The 23,844-nt window shown below is 44.7% G+C and overlaps 1 protein-coding gene across 2 annotated transcripts in view; it reads right to left on the bottom strand.

Moving 5' to 3' along the window:
* The window catches only part of TMCC3 (transmembrane and coiled-coil domain family 3), a 400,246-nt gene that overhangs the window by 30,726 nt on the left and 345,676 nt on the right, over positions 1-23,844 (bottom strand). Inside the window, exons 4-5 of one of the 2 annotated variants that reach the window (XR_014804365.1) lie at positions 17,511-17,804; positions 1,910-2,067 (exon numbers count right to left, since the gene is read on the bottom strand). The gene's annotated coding sequence lies outside the window, so the exon portion shown is untranslated. Of the gene's footprint in view, positions 1-1,909; positions 2,068-17,510; positions 17,805-23,844 lie in introns of those variants that run through there. The other variant, XR_014804366.1, reaches the window with a different exon arrangement.

The raw sequence follows: 23,844 nt of genomic DNA, 5'->3' as shown, positions 1-23,844 counted from the left end.
CCTTTTTTCCATGTCATCAACACCAATTTAGAGTTTTACAGAGTCTGCAGATGCCATATATTTGCTTCCTCAGCCTCTCTGGCAGCCCAGTCTGGGCATGTGACCTAATTCCAGGCAATGGAATGTGGAGAAAGCTTAGAGAGGGGAATCTGAGAAGGTTTCTTTCCTGATAAAGAAGAGGCACGTGGAGAGAAAGGCCTCCTCCACTGTTTGCTGGCCATGTGTCCATCTGCATGGGATGTCTTTAGCTCTTCTCTTAAATGTGAGACCCTTCCCCTGGGGTCAGGCCCAGCTCTGTGTCCATTCTTAGAAATCTCAGTCACCCGCGGCTCCACCTGTTCCTTCTCTCCACTTATTTCAATTATTTGACAAATATTTATCAAGCACTTACTTTGTGCCCCATTGTAGGAGTTACAACAAGACAGGCAAGGTCTCCACCTTCATAAAACTTAGTCTAGGGGACTTCTCCTGGCACAGGCCCTTCAACTGTCACCACTGGACACTCCTGTTGGGTGGTCCCACCATCCCTGGCACCATATATCTGAAGTCTAATTTGCTCTTTTTTCCAAAGCTCACTTCCCCATTCCAAAGCAATAATGCGTTTCATTAAGTCTACTCCTATTGAGTGCCAGGAGCTGGAGCTACAAAGATACACAGCATTCTCTGATGCACACGCATAATCACGACACAGTGCAAGCTGTGCCATAGAAGAGGTGAGTCCAAAACAGGTGGGAGGAGGAACTGTCTGAACCCTTCGGAGGAAGCCAAGGAAGGAGAAAATGGAGAGAGTAACAAGAGACTGAGCTAAACCCTTGGAAAATACTAAGACAGGGCAGAACAGTGTCAAATGGAGCAGAGAACTCAGATTATGCTAAGGCCTAAAAGGTCCTTTGGCTTGATACGCTAGGGGTGACCTTGGAGAGAGCCATTTCCACGGAGTGTGCGTTAGTCGGTGGTACCATGAAAGGATTTACAGTGGCCGCCTCTGGCCTCCCTTCTGGTAAGATTCCCATTTTTTTGCCTTTTTTTTTTTTTTTTAAGGGCCATATCTGCAGCATATGGAGGTTTCCAGGCTAGGAGTTGAATCGGAGCTGAAGCTGCCAGCCTACACTACAACCACAGCAACGCTGAATCTGAACTGCATCTGCAACCTACATCACAGCTCAAGGCATCTGGATCGTTAAATCCTCTGAGCGAGGCCAGGGATCGAACCTGCGTCCTCATGGATACTAGTCGGGTTTCCATAGTGCTGAGCCATGATGGGAACTTCCCGATAACATCCTCTTGATTTTCCTTTGGGGCCGCCTCTCTCCCTTCATCAGTGGTTGGGTTGGCCCCACCCCAGATCCAGAACCTAGCCAATCAGAGCACCACATACCCATTGCCATGGAGATTTGCTCAGGTTAAACCTGGACCAATGAGAAATCTGCTGGTGGAAGCCTCAGGAAAAGAACTTCTCTGTCCTACACCAGTTGGAAGGCTGGGCTCTGATCTTGTCAGAGCATCAGTCTTCATTGGTCCCCTGGACTCCTAATTCTTTACACTGACCAAAGCTTCCAAGCTGTTCTTCTCAGCACTGCTTTCACGCCATTCAGAAACTCTTCAGCAGCCACCATTAAATTCCTTACACTTCATGTTTCACATTCATACTCCACGTCTTGGATCGAATTTTCCTTTCCTTGCACCTTCCTGTCGTCAAGGCTTTAATTATCTGCCCTCATCCTGGGCTGCTCACCCTTTTCCTTTCTATTATTCAAATCCTTCTCATCTCTCAGTGTTCCGGCTTAAGTGCCATCGTCCCTGACTCCCATTTGGCATCAATATGAATTGATAGCAATTTTTGGAAAACATGATTTATGGTCTAGTTACTTCTCATTTTCCATATTAGTTTTTTTCTCTCCCAAATTACCTTGGAGGAAAGACAAAGACAAAGACTGTGTCCAAATTACGGTTACAGGTATGCCGCGAAGCATTTATGACAGGGCTTTGCACCATCAACACGCACAAATGTTCACATGATGATCAACAGACATTGCCCAGCGTGGAAGTGGGTGGCAGGAAATGGACCTACAATTCAAATGAGAAGAAGAGGCTTGATCAGGTGACACCAGGGGAGAAAGCTTCATAGATGGGAACAGATTGGTCAAGACGGAACTGGGCACGTGGTAAATGCCAAGTTCCTGTACGAAGTCAACCTCGACAAGGCAAGGAGACAAACCCCAAACACAGGAGGGGACCATGGGGACAAGCTCTGAAAACGCTGGGCCATCTGTGATCCAAAGGGTGATGGGAAGCCCTAGGCAAAGCCACGTGACGTAGCTGAAGAAATCAACACAGGTCCTTCAGCCGTGCGGTCTCAGATGACCCGGCGGGGAGAGGAGGCAGGATCCTTGGAGGTAGTGCTCACTGGATTTTGGACTCTTACAAACTCTCTTCAACACTCTCCCTTTAGCAGATGAAGGGAAGCTCCTAGAACTGGCTTCCCAGTTGATGTGGCGTGGTGATGAGGGGCCCCTCTTGACGGGGTCACCAGGAGACCCACACATCATCATCGCCGTGGTGATTTCCAGACTCCCCTTGCTAGACCCCCTCCTCCTGAAATAGTCTCAGCACGAACCTTCCCTTTCAGGCTTATGCTCCGAGGGGGCGGGCTCTTGCCTCTCAATCTCGTTTGCTGGGTCACCTTCATCTTCCCGGCCTCAGAGCCTTAGAGTGTCCCAGGCCTTTCTCCTCAGACCTCTTCCTGTCTAAATTTGTGTGTAGGTCCTAGGGAATCTCATCCAGATCTAGGACCTTAACTCCAGGGCTTTTATGAGCTCATGACACACCAAATTCTGATTTCAAACCCGGAGTTCTCTCCTCCGGCTTCAGCGCTAGACTTGTATATCCACGGTCTATCCTTGATCTCCACTTGGAGGTCTTATAATCGTTCCAAATTTGACATGTTCAGAATTAAACTTTAACACACACACACGGCCAGATTTCACCTCACTGGCATGCTTGGCCATTTCTGTAAATTGACTGCTTCACTCTAAGTTGTCAGACACAACTCCTTAGATCACCTTTGCCTGAACCCTTTCTCGTGCTTGACATCCAATCCATCAGCAAATGTGCTCAGCTCTGCTTTCAGGATACATCTTGATTCTGAGAGTCCTGTCATTTCCACCACTGTCACCCTAGTCCACTCCACTGCCATTTCTCCTCTGGATTTATGATGCACTTGGGATTGGTCTTTGCCTTTCCACCTTTGCTGCCTACAGTTTCTTTCTGCAAAGCATCTGGAGTTGCCCCTCTGGAGTAAGTAAGTAAAGTCATATGCTCCTCAGCTCGAAGCCCTCTGGTGAAATTCTGACTCATGCTACAACCAAGGTGAGCCTGAAGGACCTCATGCTATAGGAAATAAGCTAGACATGAAAGGATAAATATTCGTCACTTCCAGCAAGATGATGTCCCTAAAACAGTCACATTCATGGAGACAGAAAGTGGAATTGTGTTTACCAGGGGCTAGAAGGAGAGGGGAATGGGAAGTTATTATTTGATGGGTACACATTTTCAACTTCAGATGATGAATGTTCTAGAGAGGAAGAGGGCAAGCAGCTGCACAACAAGGTGAACGTACTTAATGCCCCCGAACTGTACACTTAAAATGGTAAAAATGGTACATTTCATTCCCTCCCATCGTGTTTTCACCCTCCACAGCTTCTCATCTCATTCAAGGTCAAATCCAAAGTCTTTACCAAGGCCCATAAGGCCCAACATCCTTCAGCCCCTGCCACCTCTCCAATCTCCTCTGCTACTGCCCTCTATCTCACCACTCCGCTCAGTCACACTGTCCACCTTGCTACCCCTCAAAAAAGCCACAGACACTCCCACTCAAACATGCCAAGCTCTATCCTGCGTCAGGGCCTTAGCATTTGCTGTTCTAGAACATCCCCCCCCCAAGAAGTCCATGTGCTATTTCTTTATTTCATCGAGTCCTCTGCTCAGCTGCCAGTACCCCTAACTAAACCCTCACCCCATACCGCTTTCCTAGTTCACAATCCCTCTCCCAGCTTTATTCTTTAGAGACCTTATTAAATCAAACATATGTTTCTTTTTCATTTGTTCAGTTATCATCTGACCCTCCCATTAGAACAGAAGCTAAGAACAAAGATGTCCTCTGGGCCCTTGATAGAGCCCAGCTTCTTAGACCAGTGCCTAACACAGAGTAGGCGCCCCAAAACTATTTGTTGAATGAATAGATAAATGAAGTTTACTTTTTCTCAGCACGTGCAAGAAGAGAGTAAACCAAGAGACCATTTAGATGCTGACTAATATCTGGATGAGTGAAAGGAATCTCCTGGAGGACATATACCAGGCCCCGTTGCCTTGTGGTTTTGTTTCGGTTTGGTTTGGATTTGGCATGCCGAAGTTCCTGGCCCAGGCATCCTAGAGCCACAGCAGTGACAATGCTGAATCCTTAACTGCTAGGCTAAGTACATTCTTTTTTTCTAAATGTGAAAAACATTTTCATTATCAAAAATGTGGATAACACCAAAAAGTAAGAGGGGGGAGCTACTTGATTCCACAATTATCGCTTTTGTTGTTGTCGTTGTTGTCATCTTTTTGGGGCCGCACTGACGGCATATGGAAGTTCCCAGGCTGGGGGTTGAATCAGAGCTGTAGTTGCCAGCCACAGCCACAGCCATAGCAATGCCAGATCCGAGCCACATATGCCACCTACACCACAGCTCATGCCAACACCGGATCCTTAACCCACTGAGCGAGGCCAGGGATTGAATCCACATCCTCATGGATACTAGTCAGGTTCATTACTGCATCACAACAGCAATCTCACAACAGCACAAGTGATATTAGGAATTTTCATTCGAATTTTTAAATGTATATGCATTTTTCTCAGCCTGGGTGCTCTGAAAAGCAGAGGCAAAAACTGAAGTGCTGACACTTTATTTGGGAGGTGCAAGCACAGGGCTGACAAGCACAGGTGAAGAGTTAGGCAGAAAAAGATGCAGAGGCTTTATCACACTAGCCATCCCTGCGTGACAAGCTGTGTAGACACAGGAAGCGCACTGCATATGCGTTGGCTTAGCATGAGTGGCTTTGGGAGGCTTGCAAAAACACACCACACTGGAGCAGGCCAAGGAATGGAGAAATACTGGGAGAGGGTCACCTAATTCCTTCTGATTCCATCCTGTCTCCTAATTCCTGTGAATCAAATTTCAGCCACGTGGAACTAACTGTCCTTAGCTCCCCAGCTACAACCTACAGCCCCTTGGTGGCTTTGTATGAAACAAGATCCTATGTGTTATGGTGACATTTCAAGAATCTGGAGGTGAGGAGGGTATTTAGTGTGGAACACCGCTCAACAAAGACAGGAGGCCATCGGGAGAGCTTGAGAAGTTGCGCAATATTTGTATCAAATACGGTATTTTAAACACAGTTGGGATCATACCTCTCACACAGATTTTTTTCATTGAAATATCATTCCTATAACATAAAATTGACCCTTTAAAAGTATACGATTCAGTGGTCTTTAGTATAGTCACAAAGTTGTGCAACCGCCACCATCTAATTTCAGAACATTCTCATCAATCTGAAGAAATCTCACACTTATCAGCAATCACTCCTAATCCCCTTCCCCTCAAATCGCACTAATTACATTCTTTTTTTTTTTTTTTTTTTGTCTTTTGTCTTTTAGGGCCCCAGCTGCAGCATGTGGAGGTTCCCAGGCTAGGGGTGGAATTGGAGCTGTAGCCACCAGCCTACACCAGAGCCACGGCAACGCCGGATCCTTAACCCACTGAGCAAGGCCGGGGATCGAACCTGCAACCTCACGGTTCCTAGTTGGATTCGTTTCTGCTGTGCCATGACGGGAACTCCCCCCTGATTACATTCTGTCTTTCTGGTTTAGCTCAGTCTGGACATTTTCCATAAATGGACTCATTCACCTGGTTGGTTCTGACGACTTTGCCAGTTTTCTCATTCCTTTAGTGGGACTGAGGATTTTTGGAAGTCTTTGCCATTTTCTCCGAAATCATAGGTTTTTTGTTTCTTTTTTTAGTTTGATTTTACTGGAGTTTAGTTGAGTTACAATGTTGTATTACTTTTAGGCATACAGCAAAGAGGTTTTCTGGGGTATTTTGCTTTGGGGTGTGATGTCATTACTGACCACATTCCCCACATGGTACACTTCATACCCGTGAACCATGTACTTTGCAGTCGGAAGTCTGTACCGCTTAATCTCCCTCACCTGCCTCTCTGCTCCCTCACACTCCCTCTCTTTCGGCAACCACTTATTCGTTCTCTGTATCTTTGATTCTGTTTCTGTATTATTATCTTTATTTGTTTTTGTTTTTTTTTTTAGATTTCACATATGATAAAAATAATACAGTGTTTGACTTCTCTGTCCGACTTATTTTTTCTTTCTTTTCAGGGCCTCACGGCATATGGAAGTTCCCAGGCTAAGGGTCGAGTTGGAGCAGCCACTGTGGGCTAGGTCACAGCCACAGCAACTCGGCCTCTGCAACCTATGCCATAGCTCATGGCAACACTGGATCTTTCACCCACTGAGCGAGGCCAGGGATCAAACCTGCATCCTCTTGGATACTAGTCGGGTTCTTAGCCCACTGAGCCACAACAGGAACTCCCCTGTCTGACCTTTTTCATTAAGCATTATACCCTCTAAGTCCACTTGTACTGTTGCATGTGGCAAGATTTCATTCTTTTTTGTAGCTGAATCATATTCCATTGTATGTATATAGGTGTACATATATACTACATACCATATCTGCTTTATTTTTTCAACTATTGGGGCACCCAAGTTGCTTTCATATCTTTCCTATTAATAAATAATGCTGCAGTGAACATAAGGGTGCACATACCTTTCTAATTAGCATTTTTGTTTTCTCTAGATAAATACGCAGGAGTGGAAAGGCTGGATCATATGGTAGTTCTATTTTTAATTCTTTGAGGAATCTCCATACTGTTTTCCAAAGTGGCTGCACCAATTTACAACCTCATCAGTAGTGCACAAGAGTTCCCTTTTCTTCACATCCTCACCAACATCTGCTATTTGTGGTTGATTTAATAATTGCTATTCTGACAGGTTGTGAGGTGATATCTCACCGTGGTTTTGATTTGCATTTCCCTGATGATTAGTGATGCTTGGCACCTTTTCATGTACCTTTTAGCCACCTGTATGTTTCCTTAGGAATAATGTCTCCTCAGATCATCTGTCTGTTTTTTTTTTTTTGTTGTTGTTGTTTTGTTTTTTTTTTTCTTTTTAGGGCTGTACCCTTGGCATATGGCGGTTCCCAGGCTAGGGGTTGAATCGGAGCTACAGCTGCTGGCCTGCGCCAGAGCCACAGCAACACCAGATTTGAGCCACGTTTGCGATCTACATCACAGCCCATGGCAAGGACCAGGGATCCTTAACCCACTGAGCGAGGCCAGGGATCAAACCCACAACCTCATGGCTCCTAGTGGGATTCGTTTCCACTGAGCCACAAAGGGAACTCCCCTCTGTCCATTTTTAAATTGGGTTGTTTAGTTTATTTGATGTGGCGTTGTATGAGTTCTTTGTATATTTTAGATTTAAAGCCTTTATTGGATACACAGTTTGCAAATATCTTCTTCTATTCAGTAGGTAGCTTTTTCATTTTGTTGACAATGAAATTATGCAAAAGCTTTATCATTTCATGTAGTCTCATTTGTACATTATTGGTTTTGTTTCCCTTGCCTGAGGACACATATCCAAAAATTATAGCTAGGACTAATGTGAAAATGCATACTATGTTTTCTTCTAGAAATTATATGATTTCAGGTCTTACACTTAAGTCTTCAATCTATTTTGAATTTTTATACATAGTATGAGAAAGTTGTCCAGTAATTTTGCATGTAGTTATCCAATTTTCCCAACATCCTCTCTTGAAGAGGCTGTCTTTTCCCCATTGTATATCCTTGCCTCCTTTGTCATAGATTAACTTCTCATACACAAGAGGGTTCATCTTTGGGCTTTCTATTCTGTTCCATTTATTTATGTTTCTACTTTCGAGCCAGTGCCATACTGTTTTGATTACCATAGCTTTTAGTATAGTTTGAAAGCCGGTGCATGATATCTCCAGCTTTGTTCTTCTTTCTCAATATTGTTTTGGGTGTTTGGGGTCTCCTGGGTTTCTATACAAATTTTAGAATTATTTGTTCTAGTTTTGCAAAATATGCCATTAGTATTTTTAGTTCATAGAGATTGCACTGAATCTGTAGATTGCCTTGAGTAGTATGGACATTTTAACAAAATTCACTCTTCCAATCTGTGTGCATGGTGTATCTTTCCATCTGTGTCATCTTCAACTTCTTTCGTCAGTGTCTTACAGTTTTCTGAGTATAGGTCTTTTATGCCCTTAGTTAGGTTTACTTCTAGGTATTTTATTCTTTTTGATGTAATTATAGGTGGAATTATTTTCATAATTTCTTAGTATAATTCATTCTTGGTATATTTAAATGCAACCAATGTCTGTATTTTAATTTTGTATCCCACACCTTTACCAAATTCATCAAAGAGTTCTAGCAGTTATTTGGTGACATCTTGAGGATTTTCTTTGTAAAGTGTCATGTCATCCGAAAACAGCTAGTTTTAAGTTTTACTTCTTCATTTCCAATTTGAATTCTTTTTATTTATCTTTCTTGTCTGATTGCTATGGCTGGAACTTACAATACTGTGTTGAAAAAAAAACTGGTGAGAGTGGGCATCCTTGCCTTGTTCCTAAATTTAGAAATGCTTTCAGCTTATCACTCTTGAGTATGATGTTAGTCATAAATGGCCTTTACTATGTTGAGATATGTTCTCTTTTTACCCACTTTGTTGAGAATTTTTATCATAAATGGATGTTGAATTTTGTCAGATACTTTTCCTACATCTATTAAGATGCATCTATTGATATGAGATGATCATATGATTTTTATTCTTTATTTTGTCAATGTGGTGTATCACACTGATTGATTTGCAGATACTGAACCATCCTTGCATCCCTGGGATAAATTCCGCTTCATCATGGTATATGATCCTCTTAATGTATTGTTCAATTTGATTTGCTAATATTTGTTGAGGATTTTTGCATCTATGTTCATCAGTGATATTAACCTTAATTTTCTTTTTGGTGATGTCTTCATCTGTTTTTAGCATGAGGGTTAAGCTTGCCTTATAGAATGAGACTTCTATGATTTTTTAATAGTTTGAGAAGCATAGACGTTTACTTTTCTCTAAATGTTTTGTTGAATTCACCTGTGAATTTTATATATTAATTTCCCACAACCTTAAATATTTTCCAAAAACATGAATGTTAACAGATGCATAAGGTCATATTATTGATATTTTATTTAATCATTCTTTTATACTGATTTTTTTTGGTTGTTTTCTATTTTTCCTCTTTATAGATAATGCCTTGATAAATATCCTTTGACTATGTCTTGGATTACTTTCTTTCTTTCTTTCTTTCTTTCTTTTTTTTTTGCTTTTTAGGGCTGCACCTCACAGTATATGGAGGTTCCCAGGCTAGCGGTTGAATCAGAGCTACATTGCTGGTCTACACCACAGCCATAGCAACTCAGGATCTGAGCCTCGTCTGCAGCTTACACCATAGCTCAAGCAACAACAGATCCCTGACCCACTGAGCAAGGCCAGGGATCGAATCCACAACCTCGTGGTTACTAGTCAGATTTGTTTCCACTGCGCCACAATGGGAACTCCTGGATTACTTTCTTGATCTAAATTGATGAAAATGGGACTACTGGGTTAAAGTACATAAACATTTTTAAAGCTAAGTTAAGAATTAATAGAGGGGAGTTCCCGGTGTGGCGCAGTGGTTAACGAATCCAACTAGGAACCATGAGGTTGCGGGTTCGATCCCTGCCGTTGCTCAGTGGGTTTAACGATCCGGCGTTGCCGTGAGCTGTGGTGTAGGTTGCAGACGCGGCTCGGATCCCGCATTGCTGTGGCTCTGGCATAGGCTGGTGGCTACAGCTCCGATTAGACCCCTAGCCTGGGAACCTCCCATATGCCGCAAGAGCGGCCAAAAAAAAAAAAAAGAATTAATAGAAAGTCAGCTGCAAGTAACAGAAAAGCTAACTAATAACTGGGATAGCTATTGCTTATATAACTAAGACATCTAAAAGAAAGTAGGGAGACTCAATGATGTCAAGAAATCAGACTCTTTCTTTTTCTCCAACATCCTCAGAATATTGACTTTTCATTCATGTGCTTGTTGCTCATGGTTGCAAGATGGCTCCAAGAGTCTCATGTCACACAGCCAAATTTCAGGAAAGCAGGAATGTGCAAATTCAGGAAAGCGAGAGAGACTCCTGGTATACTACTATCCTATAATTAGAAAAGAAAATCTTTCCTGCAAATCCCCTAGGAGAATTTCCTCACAGGCTTATTTCCAGTACAGTGTCACATGGCCAACATTTACTGCTAGGGAGGCTAGTAAAATAACACCCTGCTCTTTCCAGATTCAATAATGAAATAAGAAGAGGTTTGATATAGCCATTGAGTAGTCAACTATATTAGACAGCAAAAGTCACAATAGTGCTATGTAACAAATCACCCAAAATTTAGAGGTAAAAAACAATAAAGATTTTTTTCTTGATCACATCTTGGATCAACTGAATGGCCAAATAAGGCTGGGTTTGGTTGGGCTCAGGTTTTCTTTATGTGCAGTCATTTTTGTCTTCACTTTTTACTGTAAGATAAAACGTAAATCCAGAAATTATGCAAAACAAATACATATCTTAGTGAATTTTTAAGAGAAATACCATAAGGAAGTTCCCAGGCTAGGGGTCAAATCAGAGCTACAGCTGCTGACCTACACCACAGCCACAGCAATGCTGGATCTAAGCTGCATCTGTGACCTACAGCACAGCTCAAGGCAACGCTGGCTCCTTAATCCACTGAGTGAGACCAGAGATTGAACCTCATGAATCCTAGTCAGATTCATTTCCGCTGAGCCACAACAGGAACTTCCAAGACAAATACTCTTTTCTTTTCTTTCTTTTTTTTTTTTTTTTGTCTTTTTGTCTTTTCTAGAACCGTTCCTGCGGCATAGGGTGGTTCCCAGGCTAGGGGTCTAATCAGACCCACACCGCAGCTCACGGCAACGCCGGATCCTTAACCCACTGAGCAAGGGCGGGGACCGAACCTGCAACCTCATGGTTCCTAGTCGGATTCGTTAACCACTGCGCCACGACGGGAACTCCTGTTTAGTGTTTTTTTAAATTGATATATCATTTAAGTCCCTTTTAATCCACACTTTCCTTTTCTAGACCTTTCTTTTCTTAAAATTTCTCGGTTAAAAACCTGGGCCTATTAATCTATAGAATTTCGCAGAGTTTGGGTTTTGCTAATTGAGTATTCAAGGTACAATTTAACATGTTCTTCTGTCCTTCATCATTTCCTGCAAATAGGCAGCTGAATCTAAGAAGCTTGAATAGAACAGGTTTAACCTGCAACTAGGGGTGATATCTGGTTTTCTTTCTTTTTAGCCATACCCACAGCATGTGGAAGTTCCTGGGCCAGAGGTGGAACCTACCCTGCAGTTTTGACCTGTGCCACAGCTGCAGCAGTACCAGATTCTCAACCTGCTGCATCTCAAGGGAACATTTTATTGCAGCAGCCATTAATGCGCAATGCCTAGATCCATTAATTCATTGGAGTTTCAGAAAGATAGTAATATGGCTATCATTTCATCTTATCCATTAAATAAATTAATTGTTAAAAGAGAGCACATTGGAGTTCTCATTGTGGCTCAGCAGGTTAAGGACTGGATGTTGTCTCTCTGAGGATATAGGTTTGATCCCTGGTCTCGCTCAGTGGGTTAAGGATCTGGTGTTGCCATGGCTGTGGCGTAGGCTGCAGCTGCAGCTCTGATTCAACCCCTGGCTTGGGAATAGGTGCAGCCATAAAAATAAATACATAAATACCCCTTCATCCATTCATGGGTACTCAGTGGTACAGCTCATATAAAAAATGTGGGATAATGCTTGATTCTTTTCTTTTATGTATCGAAAGAATGAATTAATTCCGTATGAGCCTCCAAAAGAGACCAATTCATTTTTTCATTACTATGAATTCACAGATTTAAATATATTCAATGTGTTTTGATCCACTGCAATTCTTACCCTTATGACAGCTTAAATTTTCTTATCCTTGACCACTGGAAATCACTTCAAGTTGACTTCTGAGTCATTTTGACATAACCCTAATTGCCTTTGATAGATTTCTTGCTATCTGGCAGGATAAAATGTTTCAGGATAATTTTTGCCACAGATTTGGAATCAGTCATTTCTCCAAGAAGCCCTGAGTTTCTTTTAGTGGAAAAATGGCATTTCATAACCACAACCTCTTACGCTGTTAGAGGGGCTGGTCAATATTTCTTATCTCTTACAGTGAATAGAACTAGGAAATATATATATATATATATTTTTTTATTTTCCCACTGTACATCAAGGGGGTCAGGTTATCCTTAGATGTATACATTGCAGTTACAGTTTTAGGAAATATATTTTTAATTTTATTTTTTTTCTTTCTTTAGGGCTACACGCACAGCATATGGGAGTTCTCAGGCTAGGGGTCAAACTGAAGCTGCAGCTGCCAGTTTACACCACAGCCACAGCAATGCCAGATCCAAGCCACACGTGTAACCTACACCACAGCTCACAGGAACACAGGATCCTTAACCCACTGAGCGAGGCGAGGGATCTAACCCGCATCCTAATAGGTACTAGCTGGATTATTAACCCGCTGAACCACAACAAAGACTCCAATTGGTTTATTTTTTTTTATTTTATTTTTTTTATTTTTATTTATTTATTTATTTTTTTTGCTTTTTTTAGGGCCACACCCATGGCATATGGAAGGTCCCAGGCTAGGGGTTGAATCAGAGCTGCAGCTGCTGGCCTACACCACCGCCACAGCGTATTTTTAAGAGAAAACATTTCATTAGTTCACAGTGATAGTTCCAATTCAAATCCAGGGCTACAGGGCTATTCTTTCATCTCTTTCGTATTACTCCTGAACCTCCTGGACAAAGAACTCTGCTGTGGTTCTCAAAGTCATGAGGAATGACAGACTACCCTAGGACGGTTCATTTACTTTTTTCTACATTATACACAGACGTTTTGAAATAATAATACTCAAAACCACCACCACCCCTTATGTCATTACAAACATTGTTTAAAATCTTTGCGTACCCTATCTCTATTCTCACCTCATTTTTCTTCTAATTGTACGACATCCGTAGGGTCAAAACATCTAATCATCACATGCAACAGTCTCTCTTCTACTCGTCCTCGGTTTTCATCGACAAGCAACCCCAGACGTAGCGTGCGCCACAATTCATCCCATCCACGTCTCTCTGGTCGTCTTGGTTGCCTGAAGTGTGTGCTCTAGCAGATTCCCCAGGACGTGTTTGTATGAAGACGGGTCCCAAGTTCCTGTGTGTTCAGCACAGCGGGTCTGCGTCCTCGGAAAGTCGCACTTTCTTTCCCTGGACGTCACAATGTGCTCTTCCATCTTCTTCTTGTGTAAGGGGCTACAATCAAAAAGTCTAATAAAAATCTTCCTTCCCTTATAAGCCACACATTCCTTTGGCCTAAATGTCTAAAGAGGTTTTTTTTTCCTTTTTCCTTAAAGTTCAGAAATTTCACTAGAATGTCTTGATGCTGGTCATTGAGTTCAGTATTATCACATGCATAATGTGCTCCTTGAATGTGCATCTTTTTTTTTTTTTTGTCTTTTTGCCTTTTCTAGGGCTGCTTCCCGCGGCATATGGAGGTTCCCAGGCTAGGGGTCCAATCGGAGCTGTAGCCGCCAGCCTACGCCAGAGCCACAGCAACGCCAGATCCTCAACCCACTGAGCAAGGCCAGGGATCCAACCCGCAACCTCATGGTTCCTAGCTGGATTCGTTAACCACTGCACTACAACGGGAACTCCCTTTAATATGTATTTTCAAATTTATTTTATTTCAGAAAATTTGCCTCGAATTATAATATTTACTTTTGTTCGAATCTCTTGCTTTTCTTCTTCGGGAACTTCTGTTCACTCTATGCTGGCTCTACTTTGCCTGTACTTACTCAATAGTTGTATTGTTTCCCAAATCTGTATCTATTTTTTAGTTTTAAAATTTTCCTTATTTTCATCTTCTATTTCTCTTAAGGCATTATGCGTGTATTTATTCACTGGGTTCCTTGTAGTTCAGTTTTCATTCATTTTATTTCTATAATTTTCTTTTATTCTTTCTTTTTCTTTTTCCTTTTTTTTCTTTTTGTCTTTTTAGGGCCGCACCCACAGCAGAAGGAGGTTCCTGGGCTAGGGGCTGAATCTGAGCTGTAGCCACCAGCCTATGCCATAGCAACGCTGGATCCCAGCCACATCTGCAACCTATACCACAGCTCCTGGCAATGCCAGATACTTAAGGGGTGAGGCCAGGGATCTAACCAGCAACCTCATGGTTCCTAGTTGGATTCATTTCCGCTGCACCTCAACGGGAACTCCTCTATAATTTTCTTGATTTCTGTCACTTCACTTCTGAGTTTTTATATTTCTCATTAGTCATTCATGTTGTAGCATTTTCTTAATGTCTCTTCACTTATTTTGAAATAGCACATTATCTTTTGCTTCCTTTTCTTTCTTTTTTTAAGCAAATATTTCTGGCCTGCCTTCCCTATCTGTAGGCATATTATTCTGTTCCTTTTTTTTTTTTTTTTTTTCTGTCTTTTTGTGCCTGGTTTATTTCACTTAGAATAATGTTTTCAAGGTTCATCCATGTTGTAGCAGTGTACCATAATTTCATTCCTCTTAAGGCTGAATAACATTCCTCGGTATGTATATACCACACTTTTTTTTTTTTTTTTTTAATATTCTTTTTTTTTTTTTGTCTTTTGTCTTTGTTGTTGTTGTTGTTGTTGCTATTTCTTGGGCCGCTCCGCGGCATATGGAGGTTCCCAGGCTAGGGGTTGAATCGGAGCTGTAGCCACCAGCCTACGCCAGAGCCACAGCAACTCGGGATCCGAGCCGCATCTGCAACCTACACCACAGCTCATGGCAACACCAGATCGTTAACCCACTGAGCAAGGGCAGGGATCGAACCCGCAACCTCATGGTTCCTAGTCGGATTCGTTAACCACTGCGCCACGACGGGAACTCCTGTTTTTATTTTATTTTATTTTATTTTATTTTATTTTCCCACTGTACAGCAAGGGGGTCAGGTTTTCCTTAGATGTATACATTGCAATTACAGTTTTTTCCCCCACCCTTTCTTCTGTTGCAACATGAGTATCTAGACATAGTTCTCAATGCTATTCAGCAGGATCTCCTTGTAAATCTATTCTAGGTTGTGTCTGATATTATTCTGTTCCTTACTCTAGCTTTTCTTAGAATAAGTTTGTATTAGATTTGACATCAATTCTTTTCTTTGATCATTTTGGTATGATTTTAGTTTTCATAGACTTTTATAAGGAGGTTTTATTTGGGATGATTTTTTTTTTTTACCTTCACAAAGTTACCCATTCTGCTGTGTTTCATGCAGGGCGAAAAATTTAACAGCGGCTTTGTAAGATTTCCTGGGTATGTTCCCCGCGTTCGCTTTTATCAGGACTTGGTTTCCTTCACGTCTGCAGTGCCTGTTCTGGGCAGCTCTAATTCCCTGTCCAGCAGGATCCCCAGGGAAGGGCCCTGTCCTGAAAGGGGGCCCTGGCTGGTGAGTTTTGAGAGTTCCCAGGGGCTGGACGGCTCCACACCTTCCAGGCTTTCTTGCAGGCCTGTGCGTTCGCCTGCTAATTGGAGTTGGCACAACAGTTTCAGCTTTTGTTCCAAAATCAGCGTGCCAAGGTTTCCAGTGAACGCCTGTTGGATATTTTAGGGATTTCTTGTTCTCAGGTTTGTTCGATGCCCCATTGCTCTTTCCTGCACAGACGCTGATACCACACAGGTCTTGTGACAATGAATGATTTCCCCTCACCTGCCTGTATTGCAGAGTCTACGGGATACCTTCTCACCTCATTTGTTTGCTTTGTTTCTTTTTTCACTGCTCCATGGCATAGGGAAGTTCCTGGACCAGCGACCGGATCCAAGCCACAGCTGCAACCTGCGCCAGATCCTTGAACCCACCGTGCTGGGCCGAGGATCAACCCTGTGTCCTGACACTGCAGAGATGCCGTGGCTCCTGTTTACCAGAGCAGGAGCTCTGGGTTTTGTTGGAAGAGTCTGTGGGTTTTTCGTTGTACTACTCAGCTGTCCTAACTGCTTCCATACAGAGAGAGGACTTTCAAGCACTGTCTGGGCATTCTCATTTCCCTCCCCAAATCCATGTGTTCACTCTGGGGCCCAGACGGAAGGTGCAGGAGTGCACAGGGGAAGCTCTTGCGGAAGAAGGAGAAACGCAAGAGAAGAACCTTGAAACCTTGTCCTGCAACACTCTGCTTGCAGGACACCGTGGGTAACACTCCCTTAGTCAAAAATAGCCACAAGGCCCTGCATGGTTATCGGTCTGCAAGAAGCTATGCTTTGCTTCTAGGAAAGGAAACCACAAGAGCACACAAAGATCATAATGAGGAATTGGGAAAAATAATGCAAGGCTCCACACCAACCAACTGCGTCGGCCCCAAAGCCTTTTTCTAAATCTTCCCAAATTACTTGCAAAAAATGGTGTGTTAATTACGCTTCCACCTACAGACACGAGCCAGCTCACCACACAACTGCACTTGTCGTTACTGAATATTTTTCATTGTTGTTAATTTAATAAGTTAAAAATACGCGTGTGCTTTAATGTTTAGATTGCACTTCTTTTATTTTTGTGAGGTTTAACCTTTTTCCATTAGTTTATTAAGTCATTTCTGTTTCTTCCTTAACGACGTGTCTCAAGTCCTATATCATTTCCCTGTGGCAGATGCTGTTTTTCTCATTGACTTACAAGACTTCATTTCACATTAAAGATTTTAATCTGTATCCTTCATACATCTTGCACAGATTTGTTCCAATTTGTCATTTCCCTTTTGTATCATTTCAACTAATTCTGCATAACAAATCACCTCTAACATTTAGTGCTCCAAACCGAAAAACACTGACCATTGCTTACAGATCTCTGGGTCAGCAGCATGTATCGGATGACCTGGACCAGGCGTGGCTGATCTCGGCTGGGCTCCCTCACGCATCTGCTGTCAGCTGGTGGCATGGCTAGGGAACAGATGGCGCAGGATGGCCTCACTCACCTGCTGGCTGTTGGCTTGCTGTCGGCTGGTGCAATGGGGATTAATGGGCCCCGTTACTACCATATTTTTTTTTGTATTTATATGACTTAAGTATAAAGAGTGTATCCATTTAAAAATGTTACATCGTCAAAGTTACCATTTTTCCTTATGTGATTTCTGTAGCGTTACATTTGTAAAGATCGTCCCCAACCTCAAGGTCGGCTAAATACTTACACTTTCTTCTACATTTTTATAGGCTGTTATTTCTTACCTCTAAGTCTCCAATCCATTGGAAATTGATGGGTGTGAAGAGAGATTTTAAATGGTTGTTTTCCCCCTCGGAGTGAACCGATTATCCAAGCACTATTTGCGGAATATCCTTTCTCCTTCCCATGGACTGGTGGCATCATCTTTCATCACAGAGCAGATCATGATACAGCCCCTGGGTCTGTGTTTGGGCCCTTTTGCCTTTGTTCCACAGATGAGTCTGTCTCTGGGTTCTGCCCAAATCTATCGAGTCCAGGGGCGGATGGAACTCAGCGTTTCAGCAAGACCGTCATCATTTCTGCAAATTAAGTTCACACTGTGTTAGCCCTTCTGAAGCCCAGGCTTCAAGATGCGCTCTGAAAGTTCTGGGGGGAGCTGGGGGAGGTCAATTCAGACCTCTCAGGGGACCAAAGAGAGGGAGCTTAAAAAGATGGATATTCTAATCTAGACTGTTGTTGTGAAAGCAAAAGAAAGACCTACAACCATAATCTTGATAAGAAGAGAAACTCGCTTTCCCCACCATTACCTGAGGTACCCAAGATGCTCCTGCAAGACCGAAGTCCCGGAGAGCCGTGTCCCCAAGGCACCCATGGGACATAACTGCGCAGTAGAGCATGGCAAGCGACGGTCTTTCACCTTTGGCAGAATATGTAATATTTATTGGTTGTCTTTGAGTAACAGGTTTAGTGTAGATTGTCAATTCTCTGGAGGGGTAAACACGAAGTGGATTCCCGCCCCCCCCACCCCCAAAATCCATCGCTTATGCTCTGTGGAACGGCCTTTTCCCCCTGGACAGCAGGCTCCATCGGCCATGTATGTATCAGTCTGATTCCATAACGTTCCATCATTTTAGTTATCAAAATGGTTTCTCTTCAGTTATTATGATGCAGCTCTGTTCAATTTAAAACTTCACTCTTGGATCCAAAGCTTTCCTCTCTGCCTCTGACTCAGACTAAGCCACAGGCTTCAGAAGATTTGGGGTGGGGGAGGGGAGACGGTCCTCTCCCCTCCCCCTCCCCCCCCCCCCCCCGCGTCTCCTCTGGGTTGGGGGTAAGAGGGAGAAAAGCCAAAGCCAAGCAGGTGGCAGGGCTGTGGGCCCCCACGGCTGACCAAGCGGGCCCCTGGGCCGTGCCCTGGCACCCAATGCCAGACAGCATCTGGTGGTTCCTTGAGAACCACGGGACTTCCTCCGCCAGCCAACCACCAGGTGACAGCGCTGCGCAGCCCTTCTCCGGGCACGTGCCTCCCTGCCCGACCCGGGGCCATCCTCCCGCGGGTCAGCAGCTCCCAAACGGGAGGGCCCGTGAGCGGCAGAGGGGCCCATCCACCCTCTTCAATCAGGACTTTGAGGGGACAACCCCACCCACCTCACACTCGCCTGTTACGTTCCATCCTATGAAAACTCCCCTTCTTCTGACCCCGGCACCGGGTTCCTGCAGGTCTCAAGGTTGATGACGGCTCTGGACTCTCTATTAATCTGGGTTCTTGATGCCCCAAATCTCTAACATGGAGGTTATATTTATTTTGAGTACTTGAGGGATTAAGTATTTGAGTATCTTAAGTATAAGATCTTGACATTCAACAGAGAGGTGGCGTCCCTCTCCTAGGACGACCCACCAAATCGGCATCATGCTCAGGTTAGAATGTAAAGTGTCAGAACGTATGACTCAGGTTTTTCCCATCAGCTTAAGACTGCTTGGGCTTTTAGAATAATAGGAGCTAAAGGAGTTCCCTAGTGGTCTAGGGGTTAGGATGTGGTGCTTTCACCACTGTGGTCCAGGTTCCGTCCCTGGTCTGGGAACTGAGATCCCAAGCCAAGCCACTGCACACCATGACGAAACAAAGCAAAACAAAAAACACACAAAAAACCCCCACTTCCCTGCCAGTAATCTTGGACAACTTATCCCCTCGTAGTTTCGGTTTCCTCAACTGTAAGATGAGGAGAGTAATAATAATATCGATTTTCCAGGGTTATATTGCCTCCATGAGATCACGCAAGAAAGTCCTAATGAGTTCTCATCATGTTACTGTTCTCTGTTTTGTTTTATTTAAAGTGAGGCATAACTGACACAAAACACTATATTAGCTTCAAGCGTGTGGCACAATGATTTGATATGTGTACACACGGCCGAAATGCCCACCACAATATCTAGTTAAAATAAATCTAGTTAATATCCATCGCCACACACAGCTGCAAGGTTTTCTCCTTGTGATGAGGACTTTGAAGATTCACTCTCTTAGCAACCTTCGAATATGCAATACAATGTTACGAGCTACAGCCAGACAGTGGTTACCATTGTTCTAAGTAAGAGAAGCTTCCCCAGCCACTGGGAGTTCAAATACATCTAAATGTCATTGCCGTCCAGATGATTGAGTCCGGCGTTACTGGGGTTGACCCCCAAGCAAGGGGTCAGGGTGAAGCTTTTATCTTTCCACCTCTGCAATGATTGTCCCATCATTGGGACATGCATCGATGGTCCCATTCAGGTGCTCAGACAGCATGGAAGCAGGTGCGACGAGGAGCGGCTACGGGTCAGCACGTGTGCAAAATCACCTTCATGTGTGCATGTGTATATATATATTTATTTATTTATTGTTAATGTTTTCCAGCTGCAGACAGAGACTGCGTACTAGAAAACTCTTAAAATATTATTGGGTGTTTCGCAAAACTGAGACCTACTGCCGTATGACAAATTGCCACGGAGTGGTCAGGAGTCAGTTCACATTAAAGAAGAACAAAGATTATGAGACGACTGACCCTGTAAAAAGTCATTCGTCCGATGTTCATTATTCATTTTGCATCCGCTCTGACCCCCCCGCCCGCCCCGGTTTCTTATTTTATACTTATTTCCTGATTAATAGCCCAATTAGAAACCTATTGACTAAGGCTGTATGAAAGGCAATGACCCTTCTCCCTGCTACCCGGCCGCCCTTTGAAAATCATCCTTAAACCAGAGGGAAGCGGCACGGGCGCTCCGATTCCTGGGCAAACTCTGCCCCCTAGTGCTCATCTGCGTAGTGCGCAGCGGCATTTGAGCGTCTCCTTTGTTATTTTTCCTGCGGGGACATGAATGGAAGAGGACGGTCGCCCCGCACCCCTAAATCCTGTCAGCCTGCTCTGTGGAGATAAGTCACCAGAAGGCTCAGATGCTGTTTGTGTCCCACGTATTCGAAATTAATTTAGCCTGGCAGTCTCACTCCGTGGTACAAAGCTGTTCCTCCGCAGCTTGCTAGGGGTGACTCTCCGGGCAGGGGGGCGGAAGTGGTGTCTGGACCCTCCCGGGACCCGGGTTTAACTCGTGCCCAGGAAGCGGGGCCTCGGCCCGGCCGCGTGACCCATCTTGGACGGTGGTGTCCTCGCGTGTAGGCGGAGGAGAGTGGGCTCCACAACCTGGCGTCTGTGGCATAGGCGGAGAACTGGGGGGCCCATGGTATAAGGAAAAGCACTCTGGGCGCGGGGACAAGGGATGTGGCTTGGGCTGTGAGGCCTTGAACTAGAAATTCACCTTTCTCAGCCTTGAGGTTTTCACTGCATTAGCGGAAACAAGGACTTTGTCCTGCCTGTGGCATCATTTTCCTGTGAATGAGGAAGCGAGAGAGGGGCCGGAGGGGCTCCCCTACCTGTGTTCTGGGAGCCCCTGCTGCACGGTCACAGGGGGCTGATCAGGTGCAGATTCCTGGGCTCCACTCCAGAATCAGAACCTTGAGGGGTGGGGGCAGAGTAAGGAGCCCCTAAAGATGTCCGTGCCCCCGTCCCCAGGACCCGTGAAGATGTGACCGCACATTGAAAAAAAAAAAAAAAAATCTGTGGGACTAGATTTAGGATCATGAGACAGATTACCCTGGACTCTTCAGAGAGGCTCCAGGTAGTCACAAGGGTCCTTAGAAGGGGAAAGGCAGGCAGGAGAGGCAGAGGAGGTGGGATGCAGCAGCAGAGCGCCACGCAGTGCAGCCATGAGCTAAGGAAAGCTGGCAGCCTCGAGAAGCTGGAAAAGATAAGCAACAGATTCTCTGAGACCCTCCCGAAGGAATTCAGCTCGGCTCACACCTTGCCTTTGGGCCTATATGACCCCTTGAGGACGGCTGACCTCCAGAGCTGTAGGTAATAGACGTATTTATATGGCTTTAAGCCACTAAAAGTGTGTTCATTTGTTACATAGAGCTTAGGACACCACTAGAGAGTGGGAGCAGTATAAATGTATAAATCTGCATTGTTTTATAAGCTCCTTGGTGAGATCTTTAGGCAACACCGAATTTAGAAACCAGAGATGTGGCGGGAAGAGCCTCGGGACCAGGAGGTCCAGTTGGGTCTCGCTCTGGCATCATTAGCTGCGGGACTTTGGCAAGGCTGCCTCGCCTTGCTGGGCCTCCGTCTTCCCATCTATAAAAGGAGGCAGTTTGAAGGGTGCTCAGGATTTTTCTGGCAGGAGGGTTCTGAGAGTCTGAAAGAAAAGAGAGAACCTTAGAAGAGATGCAAGACTGCCCAGGGTGGGTCTTACTCCTCAAATCTCCTAGAAGCGATATTTTAATTATTTGAACAGCTGCAGCACTTCCTCCCTGTCAGGTCTTGGTCTAAGCTGTTCACTTAGAGGAACAGCTATGTGTGGGGTTATTGTGGCGCAGCAATTATTGACTTGCAATTAATAATTAAATGCTTTCGGGGGATGATTTCTAATCAGGACTCTGATCAATAAGCCAGTAGGAGGGGCAGTGGGCACCCTCTTCAGCTAATTAAGGGGGAGAGTCTCTGTCTCTGCCATGAAAAGAAAAATGTCACCAAACATTACCAGCAGCCTGAGGGGTCTGGATAGAAGGGGGAAGGGGCTGCTGTTGCCAGGCAACAGGCTCCTCATCACTAATCATGTGCATGAAGCCTTGGGTCCTGTTCTCAGCACAGCCAGTGGGTCCCCCTCCTTCTCCTGCCCCCTGTTCCTGACAGCTGGCCTTTGGGCTCCGGTTCCAGGCACCTGGACCCTGAAACAAGCCTAGGAGCCCTTCAGTATTCCAGGGTCACTCCTGCTGCTAAAAAGCAAAATGACAGAGATGGACTTTTTATGTCCATTTCAGATGAGTGGAGCCCTGGCACCAATATTCCAGGGCACTCTTTCCTCCACTACAGCCTTTTGAATGAGCCATCACCCCCGAGGCTGGAAAAGGATTGAGAAAATCCCTTTCTGACCCCTGCTTTCAAGGGAGGCTCTTGCTGTTTGCCATGTGGTTGCTGAGCAAACATGCGGGTCCCTGGGCTGGCGTGCGGTGTCCTCTGCAAACACTTGTCTCTGGATACAGCCAACTGTCCAATTACACATGATGTGACCCTCTTCCCCTGGGGGGTTGTTGCCTGAAAGAGCAAGGACCCAGTGTGATCGGAGAGTTTACACAGCACGTGTCACACAGAGAAGATGCACCCACTGGGGAAGCTGCGGTCGATGGGGGCCCGGCCAGCTTTCAGAAAAGAAGCACAGAAGGCTGTTTCATCTGTGTCTCCTTCTGGAACACACAGGCTCAGGAACAAGGCAAAAATGGAAGAGGTGTTTGCATCTGTTTCCTTCCAAGACTCGGAGGCTCTCTGTGCTGTGGGGCCAAATGCTACCATTTGGAATATGGTGCTGGAGTTACCAAAGCGAAGCCTTCGTCTTGGCAGGTGATTTCAGAGAAAAGTCGTTATAAGCATTGGCTCAAAAGACACACACCACTCCTGAGTGTGGGCTGTACCGACCCATTTACCCCCACAGTTCTAAGCTGCAGCTGTCCCGGGTAAAGTCAGACAAGGGGCTGGTCTTCTTAGGAACCCCTGAGGGGCTGGCATCACCCTCAGAGCCCAGGAGGGCCACACAGCTCCTGGAGAAGGGCTGCGGACCGCAGGGACACACACAGCTCAGCCACCTGTCAGCCCTGCTCCCTCTCTCCGGTTAAGCCACACTGGCCTTTTTGCTCCCCACTCAAAGCTACCCAGTCGAGGCCCGTGCACCTGGCCCCTGGATGCTCCAGCCACTATCTGGGTGACAGGAGACCCTCTTGGAGCACCGCCCTAAGATAATGGGTCAGCCTCCTGAATTTACTCACCATCAGACATTTTACATTTTCTTCAAAATACCTGACTCCGCTCTCTCTCTCTCTCTCTCTCTCTCTCTCCCTCTCCATCTGTCTGTCTATCTGTATATTTTATTTGTTCATTTGCCTGTTTCTTTCATTGGGGAGTAAGCTCCACAAGGGCAGGACTCTTGTCTGTTTTACTGACTGCTGTGTCCCTGGCACCTGCCGCAGTGCCTGCCATGAGGCCAGCCCTCAAGTCACATCTGCCAAGTCAACCTCAATTACTAGACTCCACTCTTTTC

This window comes from Sus scrofa, chromosome 5 (assembly GCF_054392235.1).
Source record: "Sus scrofa isolate SSC_HxYL_T2T_F1_AM1 chromosome 5, Sscrofa_HxYL_maternal_Yorkshire_Landrace_v2.0, whole genome shotgun sequence".
NCBI classification, from domain to species: domain Eukaryota; kingdom Metazoa; phylum Chordata; class Mammalia; order Artiodactyla; family Suidae; genus Sus; species Sus scrofa.
Note: the sequence above shows the minus strand (reverse complement) of the source record. Positions and strands in the feature narration are given on the sequence as shown.